Source organism: Macrosteles quadrilineatus, unplaced genomic scaffold (genome assembly GCF_028750875.1).
Source record: "Macrosteles quadrilineatus isolate MER2022 unplaced genomic scaffold, UCM_ALF_1.0 Scaffold_3__2_contigs__length_128488019, whole genome shotgun sequence".
In the NCBI taxonomy this organism is placed as follows: Eukaryota; Metazoa; Arthropoda; class Insecta; order Hemiptera; family Cicadellidae; genus Macrosteles; species Macrosteles quadrilineatus.
The window spans coordinates 95,750,671-95,763,004 of NW_026542596.1; the positions used below are offsets into that span (position 1 = coordinate 95,750,671).

General features: G+C 33.5%; 1 non-coding gene across 1 annotated transcript; it reads left to right on the forward strand.

The window, feature by feature from the left end:
- The first annotated feature begins 10,797 nt into the window (after positions 1 to 10,797).
- On the forward strand, positions 10,798 to 10,871 carry Trnan-guu (transfer RNA asparagine (anticodon GUU)). The gene has a single exon. It is a non-coding gene; the product is annotated as a tRNA-Asn (tRNA).
- Positions 10,872 to 12,334: the final 1,463 nt, after the last annotated feature.

A 12,334-nucleotide genomic window follows, 5' to 3' on the forward strand; every position in this document is an offset into this window, starting at 1 on the left:
TTTAATAATCTACTAGCAAGACTTCGCACTTCAACTCATTTCTAAGATGAATTGTTGTGAAACGCGTTGGTTCCTTGTGGGTTCTACGTGACATCGCTGAGAGCACCATCATATATCTAAAATGTCAAGCCTTTGTGAGTTAAGTGGTTCCATGACCGAACTCATCACACTTGCAGCTTCTTTTCCTCACATCGTTTATACAATTAATTCTTGAAGAGGCATTTACTCACACAAACTGTTGCTCAAAATCGATGGTGTGCACAAAAGTAGGGTATGTGGGACAACATTTTGTAGGTGATTTACAACTTTGATTATAGATGGAACTAGATTATATTCCCAAGTTGTAACCAGTTTCATATTCAAAACTAATGTAGTTAAATCGAACTCCTTGAAGGGTGTTCTTTATTGATTCAAAGTAGCTTTTTAACCAATCTAAACCAAAAAACAAATTTGTATCAAACTATAGCATCTTTTTTATAATTTAATCCATTATAATAGGTGGCAGGCTGAATGGGTATTATAGTGCCTGGTAGTTATAAGGTTATCCTGAGAAATGTTATAGTATTTTGGTATAGTATTTTATAATGGTTTACTGGTCCTAGCTGTCCTTGATCATTGGGAAACATTATCCTGGCTATATAACTAACTCATCTTAGCCAGTAACAAAGCTGTCAACTTTCACCTCAAAATACGAGTCATGTTTTTTGGAGTCGTATGAAACTAATAATAAACTTTTCCTAATCATGGACAAGCAAACTAAGAGAGAATAGAGAATGTTTACAATAATTAATCCGGTGTGCTATTCAACTATGTCGTATTTGAATAAAAGAGTTATATTAAAAATGAATACAGCTGTTCCGAAGTGAGTAGTACATTTCTTATTTTTCATCACTGCATGGAATTTATCACTTTGCCACAGCTGTAAACCGCACGCAATGGATCATTCCTGCTCGATAATCAGCTGATTGCACTATTTGTGATTCTACACCACAACAGCTGTATCCGGCACTTCAATAAGCAAATAACATAACCTAAATTACAAATGCTAACATATCCTTAATGACATTTACCTACGACCGTTTCTTAAAGTACCCGTTTCAATACAGTTCTTAGAGTTGAAAAGTATCTCATAACAGCATTGTTTACTTTCATAACAGCATAGTTTTACTCATAACAACACGGGTAACGGACCAATGAGGTTCAAGGATTGAGAGAAGAGAAGCAAAATTTAAACGATTCGAAATTCAACTAATCAGCTGTTGAGGCCAATTTAATTGTTGATTGGTGCAATTAGTGTTTGATACAATTTTTTCTTGCATCACTGTCAGTGGCAATGAGAGGTTCCAAACGAAAACATAACCTCTTTTAGAAGTTATGAGCAGTGATTTTTAGTAATTCGCACTCGCCAAGGCTCGTACCTTAAATTTTCTACTCGTGTCGTTAACACTATCTTTACGCAATCGTTGCGTAAACTACTATTAATAAACAACTAATAAGTTAGTCTGTGTGTTATGGTAAGTTAATTAAGGTGGCAGGAAACATATTGTGTGTATACGAGCACAAACGGTCTACACAAATAGCTATTTCGTCTAAACTATTTGCATCTTTGTTCTTAATATGTAATGTGAACATCACACAGATGTTGAATAAGGAATAAATATCGCATTATTCTTATTTAGCTGTAAATAACGCACATTGCTGTTTCCAATATGCCTTTATAACTAAAATGACTAATACTGAAAAAGCCTAATATTTAATAAACAACCAATAAACAACCAATAAAAACACAAATACTGTGTTAAGCCTAACCGATTTATGTAGATATCCTGGCGGCTCAGTTTGTATAGGGCTTAATTACACAAACAATGGCTTACTATCAGGTCTATCATGACGAGGACAAATTATGCATGTCACAGACCAAAGACAGGGCGAGTTGGAGGATAAGGGTTAATCTACTTCGCTAACAGCAAGATCTGTGTGGCACCTGAAATGTCAATGGTTTTCCAATAATTCATCTTTTGCTTCAAGCTGACTTGTTCTCTTGGATAGTTTCAATGACCTTTATAATAATAATTCATCTCTGATGAAATATGAAACGCTTTTATAATTATAAAGCAAGGTTATTTGGTTGTGATCCAGAAATTACTTAAATTATATTTAATATTAGTTACACAGGTAATTAATAAGAGTTTAGTATATAAAATATGGGAAAGTAGAGTCATGCGTGAAAAAAAGTTTGAAACTAAATAATTCTACCTCTTGATATATCAAATTTCAGAGTAATTTATGAGGAAATGTCATGTCTTCAAATTATTCAAGGTCTTTTCCTACTATTTTACCTGTAACACAGTAAAAAGGTTAAGTGTTCTTCAAATAAATATTACTAAGCTAGGCTATTTATAAACAAATGTAACTCCTCACAAATATCTAAACACTAACAAATGTCCTCCTCTCAAATGTCTAAACACTATATACTGTACAGGAATGAACATTAAATTCGCCGAAACATGCAGCACGTTGAAGTTAAAATTTGGAACTGATGACAGGTAATATACTGTAAATGTTTATCACTAAAGGGTATTAGTTGACACTTTATAGTCAGTTTATACGCGTAAAACATGTTTTTCGCTCAATATTTTAACTGCCACGTGTAACTAGGATTATTAGTGGAAATTATTGCCAATCTCATAAGTATACTTGTATATTGTAATTTATACAAACATCTAAGGTACCCAAAAGACCCAGGACAGTCTGACGGGAATGAATGACGAGAATTACTCATGGCAATTAACATTGTACTTGTGAAATGCTTCTTGCTGTTATACCGTGTTAGCTACGTATACACGGCTATCTACAACATGTCTACAACAATATGTCTACTACAAATATATTGTATACAATATAGTACAAATATACAGCAGTACAATATAGTACAAATATACAGTAGTACAATATAGTACAAGAATATTGTAATACAATATGTCTACAACAGTACATGTGCTTCATATTGAATTTATTTATTCAGTTTAAAAGAGTAAGGTTGTTTTTATCCAGTGTATTTAAAATATAAAACTTTCCTTTATAGTTAGTTAATTTATAAACCAATCGTATATGTTACTTAGTCTTTTTTTGACGTGAATAACCAAAGTCCTTGTAATTTAGTGAATCAAAGACGTCATCCGTAGATTATTTACAACAGACAATAATATAGAAGGTTAGAAACTACTAACCATAGGCTTGGTTAAAAAAAAAATTTTAAGATTAGATCAATTATTATAGAATTTTAACATCGGTTATATCTCGTAAGAATATGAAAATAAAAATAGTTTTGCATTGTCGACTTAAGAAAGTTTGTTTTTATTCTAATCTCTTTTTAAAAGTCAATTTGGATTGGAGATAGTCCCAAATTGGATTGAAGTCTTTCATGGTGGTTATTAAATAAATTGGCTTCTAAAATAAGTCTACAAGATTTAAAATTCAATAGACAGAAATGATGAGATTCTAAAAAAGAGTTTCATTGTGGGTTTCAAAAAGTAGTTTCTAGAGTTATTAGGTTTAATATTCTGTAGACATATTCGATGAGGTCTAAAATAGAATTGCGTGTCTTTGGTCATTTTTTATAATAAGACAATACAGAGACGTTATATCACATTATATAGCACAACGTAGTTCTTTAGTTGCTTCGCATATTTAATTTATATTATTAAGTTGATTATTTAATTGCTGTTGACCAGAATGAGGATAGAAATTGAGTGGTGTGTTTAACGAAGATTTCATTCGTGGTATTCAAGTCAGAGATTACGAAGATAAAAATGAAGAGGTTACGTTTAATAATGATTTCAATTATGACAAGAATGGAATGATGTGTTTTATGATGATTTCACTTATGGTAATCAACAGTTAACTACAGATAATATTGCATTGGCGTCTTTCATTATAATTTTAATTATTTTATTCAATAGTTTATGGAGTAAATCTAGAGTGATGCATTATCATGATTTAACTGGAAGTAATTTAAAGATGGGGTATTTACCTTGGCTGCAAAACTTTACATATCATTGTAGGGTTGGAATTCAAATTGTGTTAAAAATGTTTAAATCCTTACATATCTAGAGGATCCGAAAATTTCAGAAAACGCAACTTATTTCACGTTCTTCAAAGAGCAAACATCAGGTGCCACACGGACCTTCTTTTTCAAGGGCTAGGCACGAGCCCAGAATGGTTTATTACATTTACTTAGCATAATTAAGTTACTTCAGGCTAGACCTAAGGGTTGCTACATTATCACTCAGATAAAATCCTTTGGTGATTTGGGTGTTTATCTGAATCCGGGACCAGGGCTGTACCCATTTTTGGCAGGCCCCGGTAAAAATATTAGGCTGCGCCACACACTCCTCTTGAAGTATATGTTTAGCGGGCCCCGCTAAAATTGACCAGCAAAACCAGTCCTGTCCGGGAACTCAGGGACCGAAATCCTGCACTCGACCACTAGACCAACTTGCTCCCCCACAAGGACTTTAAACTTTCACTTCGTACAAAGTTTAGTCTCAAAAATTCCAAATTAATATTTTAAAACCAAACACACGAAACATTAGTAGTAACTAAATCAAACGTAGTTAAAGGTAATTTGCGAACTACTTATATTTTTGTAGCAGCCGACACATAGTTTTTTTTTTAAATTACACTAAAAAAATATTTCGACTGTGTGGTAGTGGTTTCAAGTAAAGTTGTTGATGATGTTGTGTTCATAAGGGTTGGTATAGGGTACACACAGATGATGAAGCCATGTTTGCTAGGGTCGCCGTCTAGTCGGCGTCACATCGCTCCGGCGTCCCCGATGTTTACTCATGTCCCGGCAATGAGATGTAGACATACGGCAATAATGTACATTAATTTTGCCGTCGAGAGGGTAAAGAATTGTAATTTAGTAGTACATAGTAATTAAATTGTTACACATAATTGTTCGGAAATAAAGTAAATTTTTAATTGTTTGTTGACGGCGTTACCACGTCTTACGTGGGTGAGGGATTCGACGTGACGAAGTTATCATTTGATATCTAGGAATTTAATTTTCAGATCGATTTAGGACACGATTGGAAAGAACTGTAGCCATCACATTAGGGTAGGATTGTAAAAGAGAGAAATTTGATCCGAATTTGGAATTGCTTGATTTTTACAATTAGTCCAGAACATTTAATGTTTAATCTGTCATTCATCCTGTCATTCATCATTCACCAAGTCAAATTTGTGATTTATAAGAATTTTTTGTACAATTTCCCGGCTTATTTTTCACGATTTTATTTGAAAAAACGTTTATAGTATGGAGTCTTAAAACGATTTCAAGGTTTTCGTTTGGTCAAGATCTTCTGATTTATTAGGTTAAGTTTAATTAAAGCTATTTTAGAGATACTGTAGCATCGCGAACTGTTACCGTACATAGAAGAAGGAAGGTTAATTGGAAGCAATAGTATATGTCTATTAGCTGAATAAGATTTCTAAACTTTAAATTCTTTGAAAAATAAAATAAATAGAATATGATGTACAATAGTAAAAAAAAAACATATTTAAGCTCTATTGCAAACGTACTGTTAAAATTATTACAGTATAGAGATAGTTTTATATATGTCCACAGTGCTCAACAAACTATGATAAATTGATTCGAAATTGGTTTTACCTCAGGGTCAACATGTATATTTTTACAGAACCAAAAGTTACGCCCCCGGGTGGATTTGAACCACCAACCTTTCGGTTAACAGCCGAACGCGCTAGCCGATTGCGCCACGGAGGCTCTGGGTTGTTTGTTAGCACAAATTATTCGAGTTTTAAAAATTAAAAGTAATCTTTTTTGTTTTTAATTTTGTGCATACACCCACACACTGTAGGCATAAACAAATGTCGTGTCACCCTATGTTCTTTAGGTCAAAACTGTATGAACTTTTAAATTTAAAACTATTATTTCGCAAATAAAATAGCCAATATTTCCATTAAGTAAAATTGTAGTGTTTGGCCTACAGTAAGATGATATAATCGTTTTATCGATTTGTATTTGTTTAAACATAAATTATTTAGGTAGGCTATTATAAATAAAACCCACAGTCAAAAAGTATAAAAAATGTTAAAAAATCCTTGGAAGTTTTATGTTAAAAAATTAAATAATTTAAATGAATTTTGAACCAGAATCTAGGGTCAGATACAAATACTGCAAGCAACACGTAGTCAAAATGGGTTAACTGGGCAAGCTATAACATCAATATCCATCTAATAAAAAAATTACATTGTTAAATAAAATGAAAATGAAATTTGACTATTATTTAAAACTAATATTATTGATAATAGTCAAAAGAAGGATAAATTTACAAAAATCTAAAACGATAAGGTTAGGAAATGGCTTGCCTAATGCAAACTTCTAACGAATGCAATCATACAAGTAATGCGTGTCTTAGCCTACATAGTTCAAGTTCGCATGTGCCAAAGTAGTTTTTTCACTCATAAGTGTTGGAATAGCTACAGGTTTCTCACGAAAGTTTGACAACTTCGTTTCCAACTCTCCGAGCGGTTTAACTTTCTACATCCTTGCCAAACTGTAAGTATGCTAATCTTCGAGGTACTTAGACATGTCTCGCCCTTAGGAAGTGTTAATATGTCATTAGGAGTTGAGGTTTTGAAACTTTAATTCTATAAAGACATCCCTCTGGGAAGAGTTTTAAAACTGATACATTTAAACTTGTTATTTCTTTAGTCTGTATGGTTATATCCAGTGTATATTATGTTTAATTTTTACTAAACATTTTTTATGAAGAATTATTGGCACTGTATACCCATAGATCATATCCATAAAATGTAAAGTAATAATTGAAATATGAAAATTAATGAGGCATTTATGTGTGTATGTGTGTCGTTAACGTTAAAATACATTGGTTAATTAATTGGCTCTGTATGACATTTATTTTTTTATAAAAAAAATATAACCACAAATTCTACATAAAATAAGCGTTGGGTTTATGTCGAAACAAAACGCCTACTAAATTAATACTTGTAAACACTACCTACAATTTTACAAGATCTTTCTCTCTTGCTTTCTTATTAAATGGCGACCATACAAATGTTATGTCGTACGTGTCTTGTAAAAATGTTGTGTCGTGTAATGTGTTGTAACGAAGCTATTCAAGCGGATCTACATCTTCCTGTATTGAAGTGTTCGACAATGGCAGCTCGCCGAAACATGTAACACACGTTGACGAAAGTTACTTTTGGAACTGATAAAGGTATTGTAAAACCAGATATTTTATTGACCATACAAAGCAGATATTTTAAGCCAAGTATGAATCGAGATGAGTGTAGGAAGAGTGGCGCGATCTTGTAGTCTTGTTTGTGACTAAGGCCAACATTCCTTAGACACAGCTGTTAATAGCCCATACAGCTAATGTCAACTAAGGGACCTACAGTTTATAGTGGAATCTGGAATCCGAACCACATTTTTGCCTTGGTATATACGAATTGGTCTAATTATCAGGATAGTACTGCGGGTAGTCGAAGTACCCACTCGTGCGGACGTTAATCCACACCAGGGAGTATCGCATCCACAGTGCATGCCTATCCACAATCCCATCCACAATTCATGACCTCCTGTAGCTGGATTACAGGACGATGCCACCCGTCCTACGATCATTCTCTAATTTGACTTCATGCTCTCCATATACAAGCTATAGGACTTTTTCTTCCAAAAAATGTCTTAAGATACAATTATAATCAAAAACTTTTGTCTTAAGATAAAAATTACAAAATCTAATCTAATTTTAGAGAAGCAGATGAAAAGCTCTTAGAGCACCAGTTACTATTACGTGTTTATCTTTTACTATGTAACAAAGACACTCAGATGATAAAAGTGAGATTGACATAAGGTCACGGTTATCAGCATATTTGATGGTTATCAGCATATTTGATGGATATTATCAATTGTAATAACAAATAGCTAATTGAACATGATATTGTCTGAAGGTTATCGCATCAAATGTATCGTTTTATTGATCCATCCATGGAAGACATTAGCTTATTAAGTTTATGTTTCAACTAATTGACAAAACTCTCACCATAATTAAGATTAATTAATTATAAGGCTAGCAATTATTCCCTAATTACCTCTAAAGGGTCTATTTGTTTATAATCATGTTTGTAGGCTGTCTGGGTAATTCCTCTACTTTGAAACTGATTGCAGAATTCCAGTTATTTACTTAAACTTTAAATATATATTTTTTCGTACACCTAAGTTAACACGAAAACTTAGCTCAATAATACTTAGTTCAATAATAGCTTTCCCGAATACGCTTTGATTTGGGTTTACATATAACCACCATGACAGTATGAGCATTCAATTTGTATATTCTCTTTGATAGAAGTTATGAATCTAAATTTTTGTGGCATTTCATCTTAGGTAAAAATGTCAACCAATATTGTTTGGAAATCCTACAAATCCATTTTGCACGTTCGTATTAACAGATTTGTTAACTGATTCGTTTAACGCTTTCAAAATATGAATAAATTAAATAACGTAAATTGACTATAAACTAGCAGAGTACCCGTCCTTCGTACGGGGATGGAATATAAGTATAAAATGCTTATTGCAGTTATACTCAAGCTTTGCGTTTGCAATAAGGGAGGACACAGTTTGATAAAATTTGCTTTTTTAAATTTACAATATTCTATAGTACCTATTACACATCTACCATAGCCATAATGTTCTACCACTTCACCTAAACAATAGAGAAAAATAAATTATCAACAATTCGCAAAATATCACAAATTATTCATGAAATTAAAAAAAACATAAACATAACTGTAAATAATCCTACTTTGACAGTTCTCATTGCGAATCACAGTTTTTTAATAAAATCTAAGTTCTTACCGTCAACGCAATCAGGAGTAATATTCCACTACGGCCGTTTCGGAGATGACTCCATCGTCAGGTGCGTAGTGGTACACTAAACTATAGTTTAGTGTACCACTACGCACCTGACGATGGAGTCATCTCCGAAACGGCCGTAGTGGAATATTACTCCTGATTGCGTTGACGGTAAGAACTTAGATTTTATTATATTTTCACGCAATCTGCCACACTCAAGAATATGATTTTGCACAGTTTTTTGTTGCTGCTTAGTTCAAATCGGCTGTTTTCATACATGCAAAAAAAATATAGTGCTGCGCCCTGTTGGTAAATCTTATAACTTTGTAATGCTTTTCCATATCATAGAACCAACTTTTTTATTTGAAACAGCTGACTAAATTCTTTAATTTCCTTTAAATATGAATACTCATAAGGTTAACATGGGGAATTACAGAGCCACTGGGGCGGAGCCCGAAAAGATTTTTGAGATAAGAATATGCCTATATGTTAATCGGGAATGTAAGCTATCATCATGCCAAATTTCAGCCCAATCTGTCCAGTGGTTTATGCGTGATTGAACTTCAAACACACAAACAAACTAACAAACTTTCACATTTATAATATTAGTAAGATTATTTTTGAGGCATTAATAGTCAATAGAATCTAATAAATAAATTCAACCGTCATCATTTTTTATTTTTATTTTTTATTTTATTCCAAATATATGTTGGTAAATATTTTAAGATGCAGTATTTGGATACTTCACTGACATATAACTGTAATTTGCAATATAATGATTTAAAACCTTTTAACTGATACGAAATGTACTTAAAAATACTAAGACAATTTTAAAACCATATTTCATTTATTTTAACCAGTATTTCCCTACAAAAGTGCCAAGATGTTTTCGGCCCAATTAGTTTATAAATTAAATGAAAACGTAACAGCACAGAACAGCCGGATGGAAGCTAATGGCGCCTGCCTCTGAACAAACACAAGTAATGGCTCGGCTGACATTTGAATACTCAAATATTGACGACCTATCCTCCAACCCTGGCTGTTATTTCGCGTTTTATCACAATATCTTTTGTTGTACACATCACCTGGTAAAACCCTGTGGAATTATTGTTGTCATTTGAGTCCAGTTGCTATTGCAACCGGAAAATATTTTCAGTAATAATTCAACTAATAGAATACAGTCAGCTGATAAGCTGAAAGGTAATGTTGGTTAGTATGATCAAATTGTGCCCTATATACTGCATGATAATTTTTAATACAATTATAAACTAATTTTACAATGTTGTATATGTCGTGTTTTATTTTTAATTGAAACTTCTAGTTAGCTAGACAAACTAGGCTGGAACCAAAACCAAACTATGTTTAATGTTACTGTTTTTTTGTTGTGTTGTTTAAAATAAAAAGGCTAATACGGATATCAGAACGGTAGGGATAAAAAACATATCAAATGATGTCACTGCCCGAATAGTATATGAACAAAGAGAATTGTTGGTTTAGAAAGTTTTTCACACGTTTATTTAAATAATACGAAAATGTTTACTCTCAGGCCGGTGACGTAATTTCTTTGTGATTATGATGCATTCCGTTTCCCTTCTAATATCCGTTGGATATGCAATTTAAGTTACGTCAACTGCGAGTAGGTAACCCTGCGTAAAATTTCCTTCGTTGGTTTTTGAAGTGCCTTCGGATTTTATTTAAATAAATAGTTATATGCGTACTGTTTTTCTTTGGATGCGTTTGTTAATAATTATCTTTTTTAATTCGTACTTGACATAATGACTGTGAAAATGATAATCATGTTTTTATTTTCATAGAAAGTAAACCGTATAGTGTGGGCAACAATATCTGCTAACAATAAACTGCAATACTTAACTTTTCTTTAGTAATTGTTTTACATAGCCTCCGTGGCGCAATCGGCTAGCGCGTTCGGCTGTTAACCGAAAGGTTGGTGGTTCGAATCCACCCGGGGGCGTTAACATTTTGTGAGAAGCGATGTATTGAAAAATGATAACTTATAATTTTGAAGGTGAAAAGAATGGAATGTTTTAAATGTTCTAGATGGTACAAATGTCTTAAAAAGTTTAGTGTTAACACTCAAATGACGTTTTACATAGAGTTCATTAATCACTTACATTTAATCAAACCAATGCCAGCAAGGTAAAATCGTATTTTTCCCCAAACAATAGTATAATTTGATGACAGAAGCACTAAAATAATTAAATCATTTAATCATTTTAGTAATATACTAGCTGTACCCGCGGGCTTTGCCCCGTTTAACTTCATATGTGAGCTCGTTGGCATGGCTCAATCACGTCCTGGTTGAAGTTCGTTCGCTACGCTCACTCATCTTTAGGTTGGAGCTCGTTCGCTGCGCTCACTCACCTTTAGGTGAGAACCAGACCTTTAGGTAACAGAACCAACTTGTTTAATTGAAACAGCTGTTAAGATTCATTAATCCCATTTAAATATGAGTACTCATAAGGTTAACATGGAAAACTCCAGAGCCTCTGGGGCGGAGCCCGAGAGTCCGATTAGAATAAAAACCACTTAGTTTTCCTATTTAATGCCTAAAGAATCAGTGTACCAAATTTCAGCGTCCTAGGGAAGTGGGAAGTGGGAGAATTAGTGATGAGTGAGTGAGTGAGTCAGTCAGTCAGTCAGTCAGTGAGGGCTTTGCCTTTTATATTAGTAATATATAAAACTAAAATGATATCATTGCCTCCGTGGCGCAACCATCGAAGTATTTCGATGGGCGCAACCGGCTAGCATTGCATTGAGCACGTTCTGTGAACGTGTATTGGTGCACCGGTGCATATGATTCGGTGACTTATACCACCCCAGGGCAAGAGTCTTGGTATCGCAGAAAGGTAAGTCACCAGTATACGGAGCACATCAGATTGTAATTTAAATATCAGGAATTTAGAAAAAACTAACCTCGACGAAAACCTACCTTCACAGAATAAATTATTAAAGTATTACTCACTTATTACGTAACACCAATAAACAATTAACCGATCATTTATTCGATGGACCCACCATCTTGCCGTAGCTGCAGACTGGAGTCCAAGAAACTGGTCAATCAGAAACCACTTGTATATCATGCACCGTACAATTTCCTCGGTGCATAAATGTTGCACCAGTTGAGGAAAAAAGATGAAATAGCTGTCTGCTAGGTAAACTCACCGGTCTCCCAGAACGACGAATTTTCTGCGCCGGTTCGTGTCCCCATAACACGCTCATTTTCATCTGATAACCAACATGTTGGTATTTTAAATTCACCTGGGGGAGTGGTAATATTTTGAACAACTACATCAATTCAGCTATAATTAGTATAAAACTGTTACTGAAGCAATACAATCGTACAGCGCAACATTTTCAAGTGAAAGAACGTAGATACTTAGATGTTGTCTACAGGTGAACGCTATATTGATCACT